The 25,655-nt window shown below is 45.7% G+C and overlaps 1 long non-coding RNA gene across 1 annotated transcript; it reads right to left on the bottom strand.

Annotated features, from left to right (window-relative positions):
• Window positions 1–13,481: 13,481 nt before the first annotated feature.
• On the bottom strand, window positions 13,482–23,156 carry LOC144108853 (uncharacterized). The gene is made up of 3 exons (XR_013309522.1): window positions 23,105–23,156; window positions 20,447–20,540; window positions 13,482–13,548 (listed from the first exon to the last, which is right to left on the bottom strand). It is a non-coding gene; the product is annotated as an uncharacterized LOC144108853 (long non-coding RNA).
• Window positions 23,157–25,655: the final 2,499 nt, after the last annotated feature.

The raw sequence follows: 25,655 nt of genomic DNA on the forward strand, positions 1-25,655 counted from the left end.
GAAAACAGCTGTTCACAACTGGCAGCGAGGTGCTGGAAGTGGTAAAGGTATACGTCCAATTAGAACAAGTAGTCGAAGCTGATGCGGACCATGAGAGGGAAATAACTAGAAGTATAAATGAGGTTGAGTGCATATGGCAAGTTCTCTCAGATTATGAATGGCAGTTTACCAATATCACTCAAGTGAAAAGTGTACAACATCTGTATCTTACCGGTACTCACCTACGAGGCAGAAACACGGAAGCTAACGAAAAAGGTTCAGCTTAAGTACAGGACAACGCAGCGTGCCAAGGAAAGAAAAATAATACTTGTAACGTTGAGAGACCGGAAGCCGGCAGAGTGGGTGAGGGAACAAACGCGTGTTAATGACATCCTAGTCGAAATCAAAAGGAAGAAATAGGCTTTGGCAGGTCATGCAACACAAAGGTGAGAGTGTGTTGAGTACGTCAGTCATTTGATGTGCGGTCGCCGCTACATAGGGAACGAATCCCTCCGACTTCAGTACGACACAAGGAACATCCTTTACCCCTTCATCAGCAAAGGCGTGCGAGAATATAAGAAATAGTGGTTCCTCATTACGTATCATAGATGAGCGAAGCAAGCAGCCAGAGGCTTTTGCATATGCCTTCTTCTAATTACTGCTGTATCAATAACTATATCCCCTCCTCCATGCAGGCCTCTGTTCAAGTCTCATGTCAATCGCGAATCGGACACTTACGGTTCTTGTCGTGCTGTTCTTCCCGAGAGGATGGCTCTTCGAGCAGATGCTGATCGCCGCTCCTAGGAGCCTCCCAGTGGTCCGGAAGCGCCTCGGGGGAAGTGGAAGGTGGGCTTTCTCTGTGAGTCTCCCCAAAGGCGTCGCTTGCCTACGTTAGACGCGCATGCAGAGAGTGGAAAGAAGTAATGTTTGCTTTCAAAAGACCAGGGAAGGCGATCGGTGGTAGCTGTAGGTTTACGGGGCAGCGAGGTTTAAATGTTGCTGTTAGAAGATGTTGGGCTGGTCAGTTTATAGTTATTGCAAAAAAAAAACTGCACGAAGAAAATGGGACAAAGAGAAAGGCCTTTGTCCGCCTTTGTGCCTGTTTTGTTGCCGCCGTCTTCGCGCAGTTTATTTGGGAAACAAAGTTGCAGGCTCTGCATCAAGGTGAATCAACTTCCGGGAGGTGAAATGGTTTGCCTTGCTTCAGAAACCGCTCCGTACATGTAGCGTGTTGCCCAGAGCTTGTACAGGTGACATAGAAGGGCTATGGGTCGGGCTGGTGGGTAATTCAGATGACGTTCTATAGCGCCGAACCATGAAGGAACAAGATCCCAAGCAGCACAAATAATTGGACCAACAATGGAGCTGTATTGGCAAAGACCGACCCTACAAGGGCCATGATGGGACCATCCTGTTGCAATATTGGGCCGACGACCTGTGCTGCTTGCGATACAAGCATTTCTGCCCCCTCTGTTCGTTCTTTTGCGATGTCAGCCATCTCCCAGCCATCTTTCGATTCTCACCGCGCGAAAGGTGCCGAAGGGAAACATTTCGCTGCGCTTGTTAGTGGTGGATTCCTTGCAGTCAGGCATAGCAGTGACGAATCCGCAATATAGCATTATCGAATTCTGGGAGGAGATATATATTGAGTAATTGCAAAGGCAATTTTGCGAGAATAGGGGAAACGTAACTGGACGCTTAAGCCACCTTCAAAGTTGATAGCGATAGGATTAAATTTCAGATTTGCCATAGTTTTTGCTGCAACTTCGGTGCGTGGTGACGCCAGTTTCTTTGAAATTCTCGGTGCAGCAACCTCCATATTCGGACTGCTAGGTGCAGATAGCTGTGCTGACAACGTGATAGGCACGTCGCGACGACGTCACAAGGTCACGGGACCTCTCTCGGCCAATCACCGAATTTTATGACATCTATGGCGGATTCCGCTCCTTACCTAAACACTAATGTCATTGCATTGATATTTGGCTGCATATACTCCTTTAATTAACTAAGGCCGTCATCCGCCATGCGGTTCCAGTGCTTTAGTGCTTGGTTAGTTCATTCTGGGCCCCGATTGCGCCTTTTATATATTGAGAACACCTGCTAAAGCGCCCCGAGAAAGGTAGTGCGAACATCGGTGCATGCTTCACTTACCTCCCTCTCCGCTTCGTCCAATGCTGTGTAAACACTCACAAACGTTCCGCTTCCGTCGATAGCTGGAAGACATGATTTGGGGCGTATTTTTAGATGGTTAAATGCCGCAAGCGTAGTAGCTGTGTTGGCGAATGGCTTATCGTGGCACTAAAGACGCCAGATATCTCTAAAAAATTGTGTTAAAATCACGCGACTGAATTACTGAAGCGGCGGAAAATAAATTTCCAGCTCGAAAATTCCAAAATTCACTACAGAGAGCGAAATATTTCAGGATGCGCGTCCGAGGAAAATAATACTTTGGTGAAGGCGCATGCCCCAAAGACAAGAGAGATATAGTGGTTAAAAGTATAAGAATACTGTCAGCTTCAAGAGTTTTCGGCATGTGAGTTCTCGAGAAAAATAAAATCTTACTGTTGTGATACCTCGCAACCCAGCCGTCCAGTATCAACTAATAACGCTTGATTGTTTCCAAACACTTTCAGGCATTTCACGCGATTAGCGTACGTCGCTAGATCCAAATAAATTTTCCCGCATAGCCGCATCCCGTAACGTGTAACCTTTTGTGGCCAATGGTACTTGCTACATCCGCTGATACGAGCCGAAGAAGCTACAAGCCGCGCAAAAAGTAGTGTTTTTTTTCGAACAGATGCATGCATCCCTTAAACGTCTGCCGCCGATATCAAAATGTTCTAGCCACGTACTAAAAACATTCTCCATACTGAAATATGGCTACCGTCGCTTTGCAGAAAAAAATGAGCATCCGCCAACGACCCCGCGCACACGATTAATGTGTGTTGAGGAACGTCGGTCACGTGATGTGCGGTCGCCGCTACATCGGGAAGGAATTCCCTCCGACGTGAGTACGTCACAAAGGACATCCTTTACGCCTTCATCAGCAAAGGCGTGCGAGAATAAAACGAGTAGTGGTTCCTCATTACGTATCATAGATAAGCGAACTAAGCAGCTTGCGGCCTTTGCATACTCCTGCTTCTAAATACTGCGGTATCAATAACTATATCCCCTCCTCCATGCATGGTCTCTGTTCAAGTCATATGTCAACTGCGAATCGCTCACTCACGGTTCTCGTCGTGCTGCTCTTCCCGAGAGGATGGCTCTGCGGGCAGATTCGGATCGCCGCTGCCAGGAGCCTCCCAGTGGTCCGGAAGCGCTTCGGGGGAAGTTGAAGGCGGGCTTTCTCTGAGAGTCTCCCCAAAGGCCTCGATTGCCTGCGTTAGCCGCGCATGCACAGAGGGGCAAGAAGTAATGTTGGCTTCCTAGAGATCAGGGAAGGCTAGCGCTGGTAGCGGAAGGTTTATGGGGCAGCGTAGTTTAAAATTTGCTATTAGATATCATGATGGGATGCTCTGTTCATAGTGATTGCAAAAAAAAAAAACTGCGCAAAGATAATGGGACAAGAAGAGACAGGTGTGTCCGTCTTTGTTCCTCTTTTCGTTCCGTCATCTTCGCGCAGTATTTTGGCAATTAAATTTTCAGCCTCTGCATTTAAGGTGAATGAAGTTCCAAGAAAATAAATGGTTTGACCTGCTTCAGAAACCGCTTCGTACTTGTAGCGTGATACGCACAGGTTCTACGGGTGACAGAGAAGATTTATAAAACAGGTTAGTGGGTAATTCATATTTTATTTCACAGCGCAAATGCTTGAAGGAACAAGGCACATGCATTTCTGCCTCTCTCTTCATTGTTTTGTGATGTCAGCCATCTTCCAGCCATTTATCGATTCTAAACGCGATAAAGGTTTTGACAGGAAACATTTCGCTGTCCTTGACACGAATCCGCAATATAGCAATATCGAACTCTGCGAGGAGACCTAGATTCAGTAATTGCGCGCGAGAGTTTTGCCAGTTAGAATAAAGGAAAAAAGGAAACTATGGGGACTCTGAAGCCACCTTGAAATGGGAATGCGATAAGATTAAATTGCACATTTAACACTCTTTCTTCCAATGGCGGCCTGTCCGGAGCCAGAGATTCTTAGCACCCTCCGCTGCGTCACATGTCTGACCGCCGCCGTGGTCAGTTGCTCTGCAGCCGCTGGGGACTGAGGGCCGAGGGTTGATTGGTTTGATCATAGAAGATCATGGCAACGTTTAACGCTAGAACATTAGCTAGTGAGGCTAGCCTAGCAGTGCTGTTTGAGGAGCTAGCGGGAATTAAATGGGATGTGATAGGGCTTAGCGAAGTTAGGAGGACAGGTGAGGCGTATACAGTACTAAAGGACGGACACATACTGTGCTATCACGGAATAGAGGATAGACGAGAACTAGGTGTGGGTTTACTCATTAATAAGGATATAGCTGGCAACGTAGAGGAGCTCTACAGCATTAACGAGAGGGTAGCAGCTATAGTAATTAGGCTGAATAGGAGGTACAAGCTGAAAGTGGTGCAGGCCTACGCACCCACATCCAGCCATGATGACCAGACCGTTGAAAGCTTCTATGAGGACGTAGAATCAGCAATGAATAAAGCAAAATCGCAGTACACTGTACTGATGGGCGACTTCAATGCGAAGGTGGGCAAGAAGCAGGCTGACGACAACGAGGTAGGTGACTATGGAATAGGCTCTAGAAATAGCAGGGGAGAGTTATTAGTCGAATTCGCGGATAGAAATAATTTACGGATCATGAATACCTTCTTCCGCAAACGAGAAAACAGGAAGTGGACCTGGAAGAGCCCCAATGGTGAGATTAAAAATGAAATCGACTTCATACTATGCGCTAAACCTGGCATCATTCAGGATGTGGCCGTCCTCGGAAGGGTGCGTTGCAGCGACCATAGAATGGTAAGGTCTAGAATTAGCTTAGACTTGAAGAGGGAACGGAAGAAGCTAGCGAAGAAGAAGACCATTAACGAGTTAGCCGCAAGAGGGAAAGCACAGGAGTTTAGGATAGCGCTGCAAAACAGATATTCGGCTTTAACTGAGGAAGATGATCTAGATGTTCATTCAATGCACGATAACCTGACATCAATAATTACGGAGTGCGCAGTAGAAGTAGGCGGTAGGACCGTTCGAAAAGATACCGGGAAGCTATCTCAGGTGACGAAAGATCTGATTAAGAAGCGCCAAAGCATGAAGGCATCTAACACTACCGATAGAATAGAACTAACGGAGCTATCAAAGTTAATAAATAAGCGCAAGGTAGCCGACATAAGGAAGTTTAATATGGAGAGAATCCAGCATGCTATAAAGAACGGAGGTAGCCTAAAAACAGTGAAGAGGAAACTAGGCATAGGTAAAAACCAGATGTATGCATTAAGAGACAAGCAGGGCAATGTCATTAGCAATATGGATAAGATAGTTAACGTAGCCGAAGAGTTCTACAAAGACATGTACAGTAGCCAATGTAATCAGAGCGCTAATGAAAAAAGACAGCAGTGCATAGGAATGCTTCATCCCGCCAGTAACGAAAGATGAAGTAAAGAAAGCCTTAGAAGCAATGAAAAGGGAAAAAGCAGCTGGGGAGGATCAGGTAACAGCAGATCTGTTGAAGGATGGAGGGGACATCGTGCTAGAAAAACTAGCCACCCTGTATATGCAATGCCTTATGACCTCAACTGTACCAGAAGCTTGGAAGAATGGAAACATTATCTTAATTCATAAAAAGGGAGACGCCAAGGACTTCAAAAATTACAGGCCGATCAGCTTACTATTTGTTGCCTACAAAGTATTTACTAAGGTAATCGCTAATAGAGTCAGGGCAACGTTAGACTTTAATCAACCAAATGATCAGGCAGGCTTTCGTAAAGGATATTCCACAATAGATCATATTCACACTATCAATCAGGTGATAGAGAAATGCGCAGAATATAACCAACCTTCTATATATAGCTTTCATTGATTACGAGAAAGCATTCGACTCAGTGGAAACCTCAGCAGTCATACAGGCATTGCGTAATCAGGGGGTAGAAGAGCCTTATGTCAAAATACTGGAAGATATATATAGCAACTGCACAGCTACTATAGTCCTCCATAAAGTCAGCAATAAAATTCCAATAAGGAAGGGCGTCAGGCAAGGAGACACGATCTCGCCAATGCTGTTCACCGCATGTTTGCAGGAGGTATTTGGAAGCCTGAATTGGGAACAGTTGGGAATAAGAATAAATGAAGAATACCTAAATAATCTGCGATTTGCTGATGACATTGCCTTGCTGAGTCACTCAGGAGGTGAACTGCAAATCATGATCAACGAGTTAGACAGGCAGAGCAGATCGATGGGTCTAAAAATTAACATGCAGAAAACCAAGGTAATGTTCAACAGCCTAGCAAGGGAACAACAGTTCACAATTGGCAGCGAGAGCCCAGAAATTGTGCCGGAATACGTCTACTTAGGGCAGGTAGTGACAGCTGATCCAGATCATAAGAGGGAGAAAACTAGAAAGATAAGAATGGGCTGGAGCGCATATGGCAAATTCTCGCAGATCATGAGTGGCAGTTTACCAATTTCCCTCAAGAGGAAAGTGTACAACAGCATAATCTTAACGGTACTCACCTACGGGGCAGAAACGTGGAGGCTAACGAAAAGAGTTCAGCTTAGGTTAAGGACAACGCAGCGAGCCATGGAAAGAAAAATGATAGGTGTAACGTTAAGAGATCAGAAGCGGGCAGAGTTGGTGAGGGAACAAACACGGGTTAATGACATCCTAGTCGAAATCAAGAGAAAGAAATGGGCTTGGGCAGGGCGTGTAATGCGAAGGCAAGATAACCGCTGGTCCTTAAGGGTAACGGAGTGGGTTCCAAGAGAAAGTAAGCGTAGCAGGGGGCGGCAGAAGGTTAGGTGGGCGGATGAGATTAAGAAGTTTGCAGGCAAACGGTGGATGCAGCTGGCAAAGGATAGGGTTAATTGGAGAGACATGGGAGAGGCCTTTGCCCTGCAGTGGGTGTAGTAAGGCTGATAATGATGATGATGAACACTCTTTCTGCTGCAACATCTGTGCGTGTTTGCGTCAGTTTCTTTGAAAATGTCGGTGCACCGACCGCCATATTCGGACTGCTAGCTGCAGATAGCTGTGCTCAAAATGTGGTGGGTCTGTTGCGATAATGCCACAAGGTCACATGACCACTCTTGGTTAAACAACAAATATAATGACATCTATGGCGGATTCCGCTCCTTACCTAAACTCTAATGTCATTGCATTGATATTTGGCTGCATATACACCTTCAATTAACCAATTCCGTCATCCGCCATGCGGTGCCAGTGCTCTATTTCCTGGTAAGTTCGTTCTGGGCCGCGATTGCGCCTTTTAGAAATAGAGAGAACCTGTCAAAGCACCAAGAAAACGGTCGTAAATGTCCGTGTATGGTTCACTTACCTCCCTCATTACGTCGTCCAATGCTGCGTTAGCACGCGCAGCAATTTCTCGTCCGTCGTAAGCTGGAAAAAAAATTCATGCATATTTTTGGAGGCTTAAAGATGGAAAGGGTAGCAGCTTTGTTGATAAATGACTTGTCGTGGCAATAAAAAGGCCAGAACTTTCGAAAGAATGGCTGTTAAAATCACACTATTGCGTCACTGAAGCGGCGTTAAATAAACATGCAGCTTGAAAATTCCGAAATTCACTATACATTAAAAATTTACATAATGCATGTCTGAGGAAAATAATACATTGGTTAAGGCGCCTGACCCACAGACATGACTGGAGTGTTTTGGGAAAAGCGGCCACAAGAGCTTTCGGCAACCATGTTCTCAGAAAAAATTGCAGTGGCTTATCTCAGCTGTGGCAGGATATACGTAGCCAGAGCTGCAGTTCCCCCCTTGTTACACACGTTGTCTAGCTTGTTGTTGTGACTGTAATGTTAAGGAATAAAGAAGTAATCCGTTAAACACACTATTTATTCATTCTTTTGACAGATATAAACATTGGCTATGGTCGGTAAAGTAACACGCAGTTGTCTCAATGCTGCCTACACAGTATTTAGACTGGTTGGTTTCTCTCAGATACACAAGGCCAACGGTAGTTCTTCATTTTGTAGTCAGAATGCGAGGATCGCTTTCTTAATTAAAATCAATCTTTTCCTTTATAATATCGGCTAAGAGGACCTTGTGCCCTATTGAAATCACCACACCGAGTCGTATCACCTCAGCTTTTATGCACACAGCCGCATCCACATGGCCCTACGCGCGGCCGTGGTGGCGGAAGAGCTCTGACGTCATGCGTCTCGCACCAGCTGCCCTTCTACGGTTGCCGCGCATTCGCATTCACTTCACGCGCGGCCCCCGCGGGCATAGATGGGCGCGCGGGGCTGCTGGCGAAGCCGCGGCGGCGACTCTGACGTCATACGCCGCGCCATTCCTGCTCCTCTCCAGTTTCACGCATGCGCACTGTTGCCTTCCCGGATCATGGCGAAATGCTCGACTGGGTAGCGTAGTGTAGCTCTCGCTACAAAACTACTGTTGCGCCGCCACACGACGCTGCTTCCCAGAATTAGCTAATGACGCGTGATCGTTTCCAGGCACCTTCTGACATTTCACGCGATCAGCGTACGTCGTTAGATCCAAATAATTTTTTGCCGCATAGCCGCAACCCGTAACCTGACCTTTTGTGGTCGATAGTAGAAGCTCCATGCGCTGATACGAGCGGAATGAGTGGCAATTGTTGCTACAAAAAGTGATTATTTTTTTTAAAACACATGCATCCCGTAAACGTCTGCGGCCGATATCACAACGTTCTACCACGCACGAGAATCGTTCTCAATACTGAAAGAAACCTTCCGCCGCTTTCCAGAGAGAAGCGGGCATCCCGACCCCGCCCACACTACTAAAGTGTGTGTCATCGGGGAAGCGGTTAGGAACGTTGGTCACGTGATGCGCAGTCGCTGCTACATCGGGAGGGTATTCCTTCCGACGTGACTACGTCATAGACGGCATCCTTCATCCTTTTCCACAGCTGAAGTGTGAGCGGAAAGAACGAGCACTGCTTCCTTATAACGTATTATATATTAGCGAGGAATTCAGCTTTAGAGACCTTTGCGTATTCTTTCTCTTCATTACTGCTGTATCAATAGGTATATGCACTCATCCATGCAGGCCTGTGTTGCAGTCTTGTATCAATTGCGAATCGTAAACTTACCTTTTTTATCCCGCTGCTCTTCCCATGAGGCCGGCTCTTCGGGCAAATACGGGCCGCCACTTCCATAAGCCTCCCATTGTTCCAGAAGGATATATTCGGGTGCCGGCGGGCGTTCGCTCTGAGTATCCTGCGGTCAGGTGACATGCGGATATATTGATTGTTATGGTGAAGTCCTACATTATATGAAAGAACAAATGCGATCATAAACGGTTTTATGCTCAAATGTGCTTTTGTCTAGATTTGCTGGGTATATATAAATTTAAAAAAAAACTGCCTTCGGAAAAACATCAACTATGGCGTCTCTGTTCTAACTTGGTGCCAAATGTTCCAAAACTACATGAAAACTTAAGAGCGCTGTCGAATGGTCTAGACGTATTTTGAAGATGTACAACTTGATTCGCCAAGCGACTCGAATACACGGGAATGCGATCAGCTATCTGAATATTTCGGATATTCGGAGTCTCTACTGAAGAGAAATATTCGACGCACCTAGGCCGCACTAAGCGATGCTAAATACAGTTAAGCACTACAGGGTAATCTTACAAATAAGGAGAAATTTTTTTATAATAGCGCCAGTTAATAATATAGCACGCTCGTTTCATGCCGACCGCCAACATCATTGCCATGACCGCTCAGAAGCGACCTCTGTAGCTAACCAAACCATTTTTTATATCACTTAGTTACCTGTGAACATCCCGTAGTGAGCGTAGTCTCTTGTGTCGTCCGCAATGTCGACCGGCACATTTAATTCTTGCACGAGTTTAAGTGTCGCACAAATACGCAGGCCGGAACTCCGGTTTATTTAAAGACGGTCGCTGCCTCACCAGTTACACTGACGATCGAAAAGAGGCTAAATACATTGAATATTCGTGCGCAGAATCTGCAGGCGCAGCAGCAAACACTTGGCGTTGGATATGCCGCTGCGACGCTTTCGTTACGGCAGCAGAATGCTCACGAAAGATCCCGGGATCTGTCATTGCGAGCTTACCGCCTTAAAGAAGATGTTGAAGCTCAAAACGCCTATCCGCCGAAATTTTTGTGCAACATATTGAAGCATGATTGTTGAACATAAACCCGGAATTTAAAACACGACGTATTCAGACCTGATGGATTGGGTGTGACCCACACAATTTTTAAGCGAGCGCCGTGGTGGCTCACTAGATATAGCGTATCGGTGGATGACCCGAAAGACGTGAGTTCGATCCCGGCCGCGGAGGTGGAATTTATTTGGAGGGGAAATTGTAGACGCCCGTGTACTGTGCGATGTCAGCGCATGTAAAGAATCCCAGAAGTGCAAATTTCTGGAGCGCTTCATTACGGAGTCCCTCATTTCCTCAGCCTCCTTGAGGCGTTAAACCCCATAAAACTAATATAAAAGAAAATTCATTATGCTTTAAACACCAGTCGAGACCATCAGGTTCACCATGCAATGCACTTCAAGGTAAAAGAGAGTGTTACGACGGAATGTTGTGCTCACCTCATTGGGCTCGACGACCATAGGTTCATCTTCTTCACTGGCAACACCTTGGAAGAAATGCATGAGGACATGAATAAGGTGTAGTGAAAACCGCAGACGCCAGTTCTAAATGTGAGATGCTTACACGAGGCTGTTTGCACTAAACACACCCGTGCATTCTAATGACAAAATTCGGCCCTTTCTGTTATGCACGCGTCAAGCTCACCACCATCTGTTGTTGGGTCGAGGTCGTTGCAAGTTTACGGAGCCTGATCTGTCATTCCTATATCGCTGATGTTAGGGCATGATTTGTTAGCTGCCAAAGCTCGCCTTCCTGGGGCAACTTTTATACGATAACATTAGAAGCCTAATCGAAAAAAATGCGTCGTCGGTCATAATGTTCGCTGACTGGCTAGGTGAAAGGGTGTCACCGGGCCGGATGTTGGCATTGGCTGGACAGAAGTAACGTCACCACACTGGAAATTTCGCCACTCCTGGCAGAGGTATCACCTAACGCTATCGCAGTATCAACACTATGTGATTAGGGGTCGCTGTGAATTTTTTTTGCATAATGCTGCAGACATTTTAACCGCGTCCAGGAAGGGAAGGTACAGAACAGAAAGAAATTGTTTACATCGGCCATCACCGCAAGCCTTTGAATAACGGTAAAAAGACCTGCATACACAATGTAAAGGAGAAGGCGGCGTTAAAATAGGAACAAAAAATAAAATATAAATATTTTCTTGATAACACTCTGAATGATCTTTTCATTACCCAACTTTTAAAATGAAAATATTCTATTCCCTAAGCGTTCATAGAAGAAAGCAAAACGAATGATTTTATTGTGGAAAGTTTGAGGTTACGCTTTAGTGGAGCTGATTGCAAGCGCAGTGTGTTAATAAAAACTGAATGAAGCTTACGGGGGAACTATGAATTTTGCCATTTATTAGGTGATAGGAGGCCTGCTTCAAGGAAAACGCTAATAGATTTAATTTTGGGTTTTTGCCATTGATAAATTTGGGGATCCAGTTCGTTTGTACTTGTTTACTATCAACCTTACAGCACGCCGCTGTACATTTTCCAGTTTAGCTGTTCCCTTCTTTTATGAAGCTCCAAATCATATAAAGGGCCAGAATTAAGCCAGTCAAGATTCTCGGAACTTTTTCTTCGGGAGTAAGTGGCCCTTTCTCGGTTGAACTCAAGACTGATGTGATCTGATACGATTCGGTTTAATAGCAGCGTATTCAATTTTTGGGCGCGTATGTCAAAGGACACCCTTCGCCCATGCCGGCAGTCTGCACCAGCTCCGATTTTTACAGCGGAGGTCAGCACGGTACTACGTCTCAGAGAAAACCAAAACAAACCGCAATAAACCGTCACGTTTTTGTTCTTCAATACACTGTCGTTTCTTAACTATAGTTACGCGGTTTATGGCCGAACTCGTGCTGGTAAATACAACTCGTTGACGGTGGAAACAAGCAGGCTTGCTCGGAGGTCGACGAAGGTGAGAATAATCAACCCTCTAGGCCGTGCTGAAATTAGGTTACGACGAACATTCAAGACAACGTGCCTGTAACGTTTACCACAATATTGTAAATAATGAGAACAAATGCGCATGACTACGGGTATTTCAGGCATACCTGGCCAACTCTCGTGTGACATACAAAATGACAAGGTCAAGTGCCCGGGGCTGTGATCATGGAGCATGAACAATCACAGGTTTTCAGTCGTGCTGGCACTACATTAACTTTCCCGTGCGCGTACTATCGCGATGGAAAGAAATACGAACAACGCGGCGTCTACGCGCTAAACACCGATATCGCTGTCAGTAACTGCATGTGCGAAGTAAACTGTAATAAAAGCATTAAATAAAAACAGAGAATTATTCCACACCCTCTATTTTTTGACATTCAGTGCAGAATAGAACACGGCATTGAAAAGCGCCGTAGAGCAACAACCGCAACCGACATTGACATTCATGCATCCTCTTTCAAAATACAGTCAAGCCACAGAGCCCTGCGCTGATAAACTGGAAATAATAGTGCTCCACCGGCTTTTAAGTCCCCCTTTCCTCTCACCCCCATTCATACCAAGGCAACTTCACTCAACTGATAACCCAAGCTATATATTGGGAAAGTGCCGAGAACTCTTCGCCCAGAAATGCCAAGGGCTGCGAAAGGGGCACTGTGGTTAGAATCCTTTTCCTTGTACACAAGTATCCCGCACATAACTGTTTTTTTCCCGATTCTGCGTCTTTTAGCCACCGGCGAAATGCTACAGGCATCTCGCGAGGCGAAGTGCAGTGCCTAAAGGGGACCTGTAGGCTGTTGCGATCCGTCGGCTTAGCACTGGTACGCGTGAAGATTGGCTGATTACTGCACAAGCCCACTAGCCGCTACGAACCACAGACAATCCGTCACGAAAAAAATGGTGGCTAGGCATTCTTTTCTAAAACTGCCGTACTGAGGCAATGAATGACATTGCGTTTCAAAAGCAGTGGGCGTAAACTCTTGGCTACCAGCTTTTGTTTCTCCGTGCGAGTGGTTGTACGCTGCTGGAATGCGATTTACCAAAATGCTGCTTGTGCCGGAGGCCCAGTCTTCGCCTCCAAACAGAGCAATTCTAGTGAAGGCGCCCAAAGAATTAACTGCACGTACACAACTAGAGCTTTCAGTAACCATTACCGATAATACTATATAGCTGCTAACAAATACTACCTGGTCAGGCTTACCCAAGTGTTCCGATAAGGCACCATGCTCATCGGTGCTCAACCGCAGATTCTTCATGGCTTGCGAGAGTGCACTATACGCATCGTTGGTGATGTGGAGTGCCTTTCTTTTGATGCTTCCTTTGCTGGCATCTCCTAGTAATCGATGTGCTGGAAAATGTAGGTTTATGAATAAATATTAGGCCTTGTTGCGCATTATAACCGAGATTATGGTTAGTCCTGTATTACATCCACCTTGCCTGAAAGCATGGAATTTCGTGACCGCTGTTGTTACAAGCACTTCTACTCATTAATCAGCTCAATTATATGAAGGAAACTGGAATTAAGGATGTCACGTCATATGTTATGGACAATTTTTGTTTTGCAGCCAGCCAATCAAGAGAGCCTGTTTTATCGTGTTTTTTCAACCCATCAATACAAAATGCATGCCTCTAAATGCTGATCTGACCATCACGCCGCGTAGAACACAGAGATAGAAGGTCAAAAATTGTACAAAAGAGGAGAAGATAGATAGGAGAATATAGGAGAAGGCGGCGCTGCGTTGCAGCACGTGTGGCGGATGATACGAGCTGCGGGACCAGTGATTTTGGCGAGCAGTGAGAGATTATGGTGACCTTCCGTAATGATACTGACAATGATTAGGCTGACGGTGATGATCTATATGATCGTTAACAATATGTGTTAGATTACTATGTAGACTTAGTCAACAATTATGGAGTTTGAAAACACGAGTTTTGCTATTACCTCTAGCATTTTAACGCAAAGTAATCAGCGAGTCTACGGTTACATGTTTCAATAACCAGTTGACCAAATTTCCTCCTTTGACAATAGCCGGCTCAATAACTCTGCGGACGAGCACTAAATGCACTCATAAAAAACAACGCGAGTTGCGCGCTGGAAAATTTCTAAGAAACGATGGGCTGTAGGCCTCCTTACGCGCAGGCGATGCAACTACCCAAGGGCTGCGGTATGGAGTACCAAGAGGTCATTGTTTCGACTGCCGCCCTATTCGCTTCTGACAGCGAGTTGCTAGGTGCGACGAGGAGGAGAGTTCTTGGAGGACGCAACCCCCAACCCAGCGGTGGTTCAATGCGTAACGCGGTTTTGTGGTTCTCAATGGAATTGGTTTAATCCCTCATTTCTATACGAAGCCTTCACCTGACATTACATCAGTGGGCTCGCTGCTACGGCGGCTATGTTTATCAACCGCTGGGCTGCCCCGCGAGCTTCGACATTCCAATAAACATGCGAGCGCTGCGACCGACTCCTATCTTCTTTTAAATCTGTAGCGTTAAGGCGCTCGATTAGCGGAGAACCCTGCCTTGTAGTTGGCGGTGGCGGGTTCAGAAAATCCGGGTTAGTCGAGAAGGCCGCGGAGAAGGAGCCGAGGGATTTAAAAGCGAATAAAGAAAGAGAAAGAGAGAAACACAAACGAAAAGGCAGGGAGATAAACCAAACAGCTCCCGGTATGCCACCCTACACGTGGGAAGGGGAACGGAGGAAGAGGTAGAAAGGAAGAGAACAAAGGAAGATTCTCACTTCTCCACATGTCCGACAAATAAAAATTTTCTTAAATGTGATCTTAAGGTCGCAACGTTACTCAAGTGTCTTTATGACGAGTAGGAATGCAAAATTAAAAAGAAAACAATTGGGGTAAATATATGGTAATCAAACCTGCGACCCTTGGTTCGCAAATCAGACATGCTGCCCCTAAGCCAATGAGGCACTCTTTTTTCTTTATTGCATGGAAATAGATCCGAAAACGAAAAGCTAAGCATGCTTGCGCCCCAAAACACCAGGCCACAATACCCATGCACGACCCCATCTTCCCAAACATAAAAAATCTGGGAGGCATATACATGCATCCAAATAGAGGAGCCAGCTAGGTGACTCTTCCAGGGCAGCAATACTCCCCGTACCAAAGTGCACTGCTCATGAAACAAATATTTCGGGGACCGTGGTGATTCGGTGTGGCGGTCCATCAAGCGGGCTTTCCTAAGACTAAATGGTCCAAGCAAAATAATGAGATCAAATGGCACAACACAGTTTTTCTGCATAGGCAAAAACGAACACTGTAGGCTGTGATGTCGATGTCCATCTTAATTGTACATTGTAATATGTCTCAGAAACATAACATCAATGCAAGAATAAAAAAATTGTCAATTGCCTCTGGTGCATTGCACAGGCGGCAATTCACAGTCCATGGCGCAAGCATCTCCTTTGCATGAAGCCATGCGTTCCCAGGCAGCGTGTGTTCAGTTTAAAGAAGAATGTTTTTACACCAGAATTAATGCACATTCGCCTAACACGTTCTAAAACACGGGTGTCAAGGCACTCCAGAAACGGTTGCCTATACAACGGTACAGGACAGGAATACTCTCAGAATGCCTGAATAATCTGCCTTCATGAGAGGATATACAAGTATACTAAAGAAATGCGCACAGTAGGGAAATTGAAGTTGTCAGAAACTTCCTTAAGGGATCTTTATAAAGGACACTCACGAGCTTGTCCAATCGGTGCGAATAGAAAAGGCAAATCAGCATAGAGACGCCTGATAAGCACCGCTACTAAAACGGCAGGTTTGTCAATTTAAAAGTGAAAAAACACGAAACAAGCTGATGCAGGAATAAGTGAACAAGGACTATTCCACCAGGGTTTAGAGAAACAAATATGTTAGCGCAATGCATGGGTTGTCATTGGGAACGCATACGAAGGTAGCAGTTATTCTGTACATCACCTGCACTTTCTTCCTAGCACAGTGGAGAACCTGTAGCACATAGGCAAGTTCTGCGAACAAAAAAATTGCTGCCGACTTGAGCGCGAGCACTCACTGTCATGTCCCTACCCATCCAAGCCTGGGTTTGTCGCCTCATGGAGATTATCTCCACGATTATCCAGATTATTTCCTGTAGTCTCCACTGTTGCATACTAGGTGAAAAGAAACCCATAGGTACTGAAGGGTCCCACAGTCTCAGCTTATGCCACCAAAATGACTTGGCGTTGTACCCCCAATGACTGAACCAAAACTCCTTGGATTTATCTAAATTAAGAGCCGCACCTGATAACTCAAGTAACTAACTGTTCAGTCAAATGCAATGGCTTGAGCACACTATTTTTGTCAGAACAAATGAAGGCGACATCGTCTGCATAGGATAAAATAATTTAACATTGTGCTAGGGAGCAAACAGGGATAGTTGGGCTCTAATTATTACTGAGGCAAAGAAATTCAAGGTTATAAATAAAGCTACTTGTCAGGTCTCATCTGATACTGTTTTCAAAACTGGACCTGCAATAAGAATATGGGTTTGAATGCTGCGGCCGCTGATACAGCAGATCTGATGGATACCTATTAAGTCATAGCGACTGCTAGATGCAGAAGATTGCAAATAACTTTAGCAAAAAGTTTGCAGTCAATTTTGCAGAGAGAAATTAGACGATGAGGAACCTTCATTTGACTTGGTTAAACGGAGGCTTTGTATTTCTTCGAAACTGTCCATGTCTGCAATGTGATATGCAAAGAGGAGCCCAAGCCGCTGTAGGGACCCTATAACGCTAACGCGTCATAGCCTTAAAGTGAAGCTTAAGTGTACTCCAAATTAAGATGCCTCCCGAAGTGCCCCTGTCCATCACAATCATGAGGGCTACAAAGCGCACCTGATCGTAAAGGTCCGTGTTCGGTACGAAAAAAAGGTTTTACACTTTGTGGAAATTCAACCTTCATGATGCGACGGAAAAAGGGATATACAGTTATATTAGCCTCATCCCGTACATTACACGTAAAATTATCGGGTACTTTGAATTTTCGAAAAAATGCCCGAAAATCGTCACAACTGCACATTTCGCTCCTTTGTTAGCCACCCAGTCCGAAGACGAAGAAGTGCTCCTTTTATAGCGGTCGGCGCAGAGTTTTCTGCCATTCAGCTTGTGGAAATCATTATCATTATCAGCATCAGCATCATCAAAAGTTTTCATGACATTAAGGTTGCTTGAGTTGGGAGAACTAATCTCGAGTTGTTTCTGCAGCACTACCCGCAAGTGTTAACGAATGTTTACGTTTCTGGATGCTAAAACACACTTCAGCAAAATGCCGAATATTTCAGTGAGCCGCGGTTGCCAGAGAAAGTCGGTGCGCGGCTGTCTCATCGGCATCATCCTCGGGTACATCAGCTGTCTGAGGGCATCAGCTGCATCAGATAGCGCGGCTGTCTCAGCTGCATCATCCTCGGCATACCGAATCTCGGCCTCACCTCAGCGCTTTTAAATTTGTTGCTTGTCCTTGTTGGTATAGCATACCGAATTCTCAAATCACAGGTGAGGACTGAGACTGAGGTAGTTGAGAGGACAAGCGTGTACCCGCCCCTAGATTCGTTCAAGTAATTTTTCGGTCAACAGCCCTCCTGCGGAGTCGAAGAGCAGTGACTGGCGCAACCTAATTATCAAAACTAGAACAAAAAAAACCAGAAATCGCAAACATACTACCTACAACGCTTTTGGATGTTCCGTTTTTCAATGCGCGCTGGTGGCGTAAAGAACTTGTATAATGCTCGGTGCTGTTCTCAAGGGTAAACAATGACCCTTTTCGGGATACGCCTGGTCAAGGTACTTGGGTAATACCCTCCAAAGCATACTAAGTATCCGTTCGGTTGTAGTCTTGATCCTTGTGACGGCGGCGTGTGCCTTTCTGTCGATCTGTAGTAGTAGGTCGAGAACCCTAATCTGCTTTGTTGGCTTGATGACCGTTCCGTCGATGGTGATGATCACGTTCGGCGGCAGCTCCTTCTTGGATTTTCCCGGTTGGATCATGACTAGCTCTGATTTCTGGGGAGCGCAGCTCAGACCGCACGACTTTGCGTACTCGTGCACGGTCGTTGCCGCCCTCTGCAAGGCTTCCTGCGTCCAGGCAACGGCCCCGGCTCGGGTCGTCCAGACCGTAATATCATTGGTGTTGAACGCGTGGTCCACGCCTTCGATTTGCTTGAGTAGATCATGCAGGGGCAGGAGGGCCAGATTGAAGAGCAGGGGCGACAAGACCGATCCCTGAGGGGTGCCCCTATCGCCGAGCTCGACAGTGTCCGACTTCTCCCCTATTCTGATGATCGTCGTGCGGTTTGACAGAAAATCTTTTATGTATCCGAATATCTTTCGGCCACATCTGGTCTTGTTCAGACTCTGCAAGACGCTTAAGTGTGAGTTAAACGCTCGCTCCAGGTAGAGGGCAAGTTCGACAATCTAAATTATAGGTTCATCTCTTATGGAGTGCGCGAGATGCTTGAAGATTGCGGTTCCCACGGCAGATCAAGGCAGATTTAATGCACGCTACAAGGAAGCTCCGTTGCTTTGTGCTCAGCGCTTTCTCGCTCTCCCGCGCTATACCTCTGGGAACTTTTGCTAAAAGTAGCTTAGATTCATCGGAAGTAACCTACCGCGGCTATTGCTGCGATTGAAGCAGCCACATTCCACGCACGTGCACATACTAACATCCTTCCACTGACGTTTGTGGAAGCTATGGACTGCCATTGCAAACGCAGAAAGATTTGCGCAATAAAAAAACACATGCACGGCTATGAGTCACATTCCATAGGTAATGGCGCATAGGTAGGACGCAGTATCGGTACCAACGACTGTTGCCACTTCTATTTTTGGTCATCTTTAACAAGACCAAATATTTACGTGGTTCGTGCACCTTAAAAACACCGTTTGGTTCCTGCGATTATCCGCACAATTAGCCGTTTGTCTCAGGTCATGCGGTCAGCCCGCTGTATGCTCGTCGCTTTCAATCTGCCAGTTTTGCGCCACGACATGCATTTGAGCGTCCCGGCCATCTTATAGTGGCTTCCTCACGACAACTCTGAAAGAAAGAGCGAAAGTAAGCTCCCAACAACAAAAGAAAGAAAGGTTTGAGAGGACAGCCGGAGCCCCACACGCACTGCTTCTTACAATGAATGTCGATGACAGTATTCACGTCAAAACGCGCGCATCTCTTCCAAACCAAAAGAACTGCTGGTGGTTTAGCTCTGGTTAGCCCTGGTCGAAAGCGAAACGCTGCATCTCCCTGGCTAAGTTTGTGGTCGAGCGACTGGTGATCTCTATGGCAGACGTCGCATCGAACACACCTAGCGTTCCGCCGAACCCATCAAATTGCTCCCACGTTTTATGCAGAACCCACATTGATGCCCTGCGCATGCGAATCGAGCAGACTCTTTCCCGCTCCGCTCGGTCAAGGTGTGTTACGTTTTGAAGGGAGTAGGCACACACCTGTTTTTCTGCATGCCTCTGTCTGCCTGCAATCCTACCATGCCTAAACTGGCTCTGCCTGTATATGTCAGGCTAAGTCTTTCAAGACATCCCGAAGGAGGTCAGGGAACATCTCAGAATAGACCCACTCCTGAGAAACATGCACCCCACCTTCAACAGTGAGAGGAGGGAAAAGAGAGCCGAAGCCCTCATGAGACGATTCAACGAAATGAATAAGGAGACGGTAGCATACAGAGATGGGGCCAGCGGTAGACTGGGAGCAGCTGTAGCCTCAGTGGTGGATGGCAAGGGTACATCAATATCAGCAGCTACGATACGCAGCCGCAATTCGGAAGTAGCAGAAGAGGTAGCAATAGCGCTTGCTTGCGTGGGAACAGAGGCAAACTATATAATAAGTGACAGTAAAACAGCCATCTACAATTATGGAAGAGGTAGAGTCTAACACACCTAGCGTTCCGCCGAACACATCAAATTTCTCCGACCTTTTATGTAGAACCCACTTTCATGACATACACATGCGATGCCAGCAGATTTCCAGCTTGACTTAAGGTCAATGGTCAAAGTCGAGATAGATGGTGTAACAGACGCTGATGTCGCTGCTGTAGATGACTTCGTTTCGAACCTAAATGCCACCAGTTTTGTCATTGTTTGGCATGGAATTGCATTAAAGGTCAAACTTGCGGCCCCGCTGACCTGTAGCTATATTTAAGATCAAATTTGCGGCCCTGCTGACGGCTCGAAAATTTGGCGTAGTGAAGCTTTTCGCTGTAAAAAAACACACGAAGGTACTCACGTTCCTCGGCGCGCAACGCTTCTCGCGATGCTGGTTCCAAGGACAGAATGTCAGGCACTGTAATGCTCTCGTTCATCGCTGCAGCTCCAGGCACCTGAAATTCGCAGGTGTGCATAGAATGGGGGCAGAGTTAGTGCCCCAGGTGAAAGCTGGTCGCGTACGAGGTTGTGCGATGCCAAAATAGGAGTGAGTTTAGCATCACGAGCAGAGCTCCAGAAAGATATCTGAGTGCCTGCGTGTTCCTAAGCTTTACGGAGCACAAAGACCCCTAACTACCAACGAGTTCCAAGTTAGGGCGTCGCACTAGACCTTTGGGCGCTTCTGAATCCAGGTAGCGAGGAAGAATTGTGTGTGGGCTCTGGAGGCTTTGAAATGGTGAATAAGCCTCCTGTTTCCACCACCTAATACAAGTTAGCACTAGGAACTAGAATAACTAGAATAAGAATATTCCCAAACACACCCTAGGTAAACTGTATTTTTATGAAGGAGGGGTTGCTGGTAAGCACAGAAAATTTGCAAATAGCTTGATCGCCTGAACATGTGTCCTCATACCATATAAAATGGAAACCTTACCACAGCAGAAAAAAAACGTGAGTTAGATTAACCTCGTTTCATTCAGTGCAAAGGCCTTTCTTAATAGAATATCTTTTTTTTCATTTCTTAGGGTAATCGCGATGCCAGACTGTATCAACATAGAATTTAAAAAAGGAGAGTTTCCTGATCAATAACGCTCGGTGCCAGTTAGAGCATCCCGATTTTTCCATCGCCCTCCTGCATGTCTGAACTTCTTCGCAACCATACATTAATCTGAAACATATCCTTTTGTCTTGTCCTGCAGAAATTTAACCCCTTTAATCCACACTCCAGCCCCCAGTCAAGCGCGTCTGGCTGATATATGACCAGCTGACGGACAAGCTGGCCTTGGTGACTCTGGCGCAGCATGTACTCGATGCTTAGTGCTTTCTTTGAAGCTTTCTCTTCCTCCTAGTCCACAAAAAATGTATAGCGCAACACAGAATATAGCCGCATCAAACTTGTGTCGTAGCACTCTTTCTTCCTAAGTTTTCCATTAAAAGAATATGATTGTTTTAGGTGGAACATGAAGCGCGTAAATAACCACTTATAGACAGAGTGACGAACAGAGGACCAACACAGTGCGGTCCATCGAGAAAAAAAATACTGCCAGACAGTGACGGATGCTAGGGCAAATATAGACCGTTACTAACAAGTAATGAGTGACAACCAAGCCTTAATTGTGGTTCGCTTGCCCTATCATTCGCATGTCGAAGTCGCATAGCCAGAGATCGGATGTTCTCTAAACCCCCCTTCTCCCTCTATGTAGGCGCGTTCTATATAATTCTCGGGCGCCAACACAACATAGTCCGGCGGACGTGATGTCCATCGCTGTCACTCTGACACCATAAAAAAAGAAGTCGTGTTTAACTACAGATGCTCAGATCCCACACATTTTGCAGAATCCGTTTTCGCGAAGTCAATAATTCCAGGCAAGATCATCGAATGGAATCATTTGCCATTAAATATCGCTATAGAATCGGGCACAACTAAATTTCAAAAGCTAAACCGTGGCAGGAGTTACATGCACCTTAACCCACAGTCCTAAAGGTGTCGCCCTTTCTTTCTTAGTCTTTTTTCACCTGAAGATCCGCCTCTTGGGATGATTTATTATGCGCCCTAATATCTTTTTGCAATGTATTCGTTTGGTTTTAGCAATTTAGCTGTATTCATCATTACATATTCTAGTGATAACAATAACGTTGTTAACCTTTTTTCGCAAAATCAAGTAGAATACTGCGCGTACATTTTTTATTCATTCTTGTTTGTTTTTGTCAGTTTTTTCTGTATTACGTTGTCACTAACATTTACTTTTTTGTGCCACCCATCAGCTGTGGTTGATCAGTGGTTTTTTCGCTCGGCTAATGATCCGGAGTTCCCGGGTACGAACCCGACCGCGGGGGCTGCGTTTCGATGGAGGCTAAATTCTAGAGGCCCGCGTACTGCGCGATGTCAGTGCACGTTAAAGATCTCCATTTGGTCGATATTATTCCGGATCCCTCCACTACGGCATTCCTTTCTTCCTTCCTTCTGTCACTACGTTCTTTATCTATTCGCTTATGGCGCGGTTGAGGTTTCCGCCGTTATGTGAGACAGATACTGCGCCATTTCCTTTCCCTAAAAATCAACCAATTTTTACTGCCTCCCCCTTCCTTAAGCAGTAACCTTGAAAGAGGGCCATTAGGTGTATATATAATCAACAAATAAACGCGCGCTGATGCCATTGTGACAAAGTCGCGGCGGCTCTGACATGCTGAGTGGAAGTTCCCGTAATCATGTCCTGCCCCGGGCCACGGCTGCAGTAATTCGATGCATGCAATGAATGAAGTGCAAGCACCTTGAAATTTCTATGGGCGACATTAAAACCGAGTGACTGCTGGAAATACAGATCCCCCTTATAACGCGTCTAATGAGCAAAACTGCTGTTTTAGTAGGTAAAAGTAGGCACGAACAATTGTCATTGACAGTAAAGTTTGGAGTGAACGAGTACAAACTGCGCGAACACGACGGCACGTAAGGCACACTAATGGACAGACAAAGAACCCGAAGTGATAGGAGAGCTCGTGGGCAATACAGGCTGCTTACCTGAAAGGGCTCGAGCTCTTCAAAGGCCTGGCCGGTTGAAACGAGTGGCGCTGAAACAAAATGTGCAGTTATGAAAGCAGGCGGCACTTTTTTCTAAAACGTAGAATTTGTAGAATTAACGAGTCAAGCAATTCCCAGCCAACCAAACAAAACTTTGTACAATGTTCGCTCTTCGCCCTTCATATTCATGGCAACACAGTTGCCGTAAATAAAGGGGACGAAAACTGAGTACTTGTCACGTATCAAGCAAAAGCCTTCCATATGCCTAACTTAGGCAAATTGGATAGCGTTCCTTAGGGTTTGGCCTGAGATTCTGGCGTGAGACGCAATATACCTTGTGCTCTTAGGCTGTTTGAGCTAAAATGATTCTTTCGAGATCATATATAGAAGGAGATTGCGGACGTCATAACATATTTGTTGGTAATCGATTTAAATCTGCGAATGAACTCTTAGGTATTTACTCTTAAGCTCTTTTTGCATTTATTGAATAGTAGCGATTCGTTAGCATATCCAATTTCAATTATCAGGTGTGAAGAAATGTAAAACTGCCCTCAGCGGTGGCTCAGTGGTTAGAGCGCTCGGCTACTCATCCGGAGTTCCCGCGTTCGAACCACGCCGTGGCGGCTGCGTTTTCATCGAAGTAATACGCTTAGGCGGCCGTGTGCTGAGCGATGTCAGTGCACGTTAAAGGTCCCCAGGTGGTGGAAACTACTCCGGAGCCCTCCACTACGGCACCTCTTTCTTTATTTCTTCTTTCACTCCTTCCTTTATCCCTTTCCTTACGGCGCGGTTCAGCTGTCCGCCGATACATGAGACAGATAATGCGCCATTTCCTTTCCAAAAAACCAATAAATAATATTATTACTCAGTGCACTGGCGTGAGAAATTTCAGCTGTTTAGGCGTATCTAAGTTACTCGTAAGCAGAGCGTAGCCACGGCTACCTCTCTCTGCCGCTGCTGGAGCAGTGCCTGGCATACCGCCGCTCGAACCAGAAGGAAAGTGCGAAAGGAGTGCCATGGGTCTGTTCTGACCTACGTTACTTCGTGGTAGTGACTGTGCAGGCTCCGCAGCAGCCCCGCGCCTCTTCGATGCGTCTGGACGGATGAAGTTCTATGCGTCGTAGAGCCGCGAGAAAAAGTTATAAGGTCTCTGCTGCACCCCCGCTGGAAGAATGCGTAAGCATTGACGCCTCCTCGCCTCTATTTTCCCCTGTTTGCCTGAATTAGTCAAGTTGCATCATTGCCCTTTTCGTGTTTTAAAACTAGGCCCAACGCTTCGTTTTGAAATTTGGCGCCATGGTTCGCTTCGTCCACACTTCTGGTTTGTCAAATTTGGCGCCAGCTTTAGCTGTGCCCAATTCCGGTGTTTTCAAATAAGCGCCACTTTTGCTTCCGCCCCACTCGTTGTGTCATATTTCGTCCTCATATTAATTAGCTAATTACCCAACATGCTACTTATGATTTCCCCTGCGAGATTTTTCGATGCTCATATTTAGTGAAACCATTCTTCTTATGACATTACAACATCATCGCCATGACAAGCTCGTGATGACACGAAACCGCAGACATAGCCATACAATGCATACGCACTAATACATTTTTACACATCAACTAACTCGCTCTAGCTGCCCTGACGGCCCGCTACAATTCTCTAATTTCTTCCAAGCTCCTAAATGTTAACAATTAGAAGTTAATAAGCCGTTCTTAAAGTTGATGTGTAGTCAACTTCTATCATAATCGTTTCGGCGTCCATCAATGCCGTCACTATGATCGCGAAACAATCATGACTTTAAATAAATGTGCCCGTTTTTGAAAATTACTCATGAGGAGATGCACATCTTGAAACGAAAATTTGTTATTAAAGATATCGTAATGAAATTGGGTGTGCATATGTGTTTCTTCCTGGCTTCGAAATGCAATAAGTTTCAGTATGCCTCAATTAGAACCCATTTATGCGAAAATAACGGAAGCCTATTTAGCTAAACTCTTATGGTTCATTAACACACTTTATTTCACCATTTTCAATTTTTTGATTGAAGTGAAGCCGTTGCCAAAGGTCTGCTCTCTGGAGCTTGGCTATTTATGCTTTATTGAGGTACATCAATGTATAAAATTGTTCAAGTATGTCCAAGCACGAGAATTATGAATTGCAGCTAGGTTACAATTCATTAGTGTTCGACTCAGCGAAAAAATATAACATTGCTCCACAGTTCAGTAATTTCAGAATTCAACGGTAGAACAATAACTGAAATTGCACCATACAAACGTATTAAAAACTCCCGTAAGGCTAGTCACGGTTCCGAAAAACACGAAGCTGAGAAAATCGGATTTGATGCGCGCGTGCCAGCAATTTTAAAGTCGTTGCGGAGGCCTAAAATACAGCGCAATGCGGGCGTTTTAAAAAATATCTGTCAACAATAATACCAGGATGTTGGAATGGTGCTTAGTTTTTAAACAAAACCATCATGGCGGCCATCGGAAACGAGGTCATGGGGCGCGATGGGCACGATATTCTGCCGCATTTTGCTCCGAAATCGCCATTTCCGCCGTT

This window comes from Amblyomma americanum, chromosome 10 (genome assembly GCF_052857255.1).
Source record: "Amblyomma americanum isolate KBUSLIRL-KWMA chromosome 10, ASM5285725v1, whole genome shotgun sequence".
Lineage (NCBI taxonomy): Eukaryota > Metazoa > Arthropoda > Arachnida > Ixodida > Ixodidae > Amblyomma > Amblyomma americanum.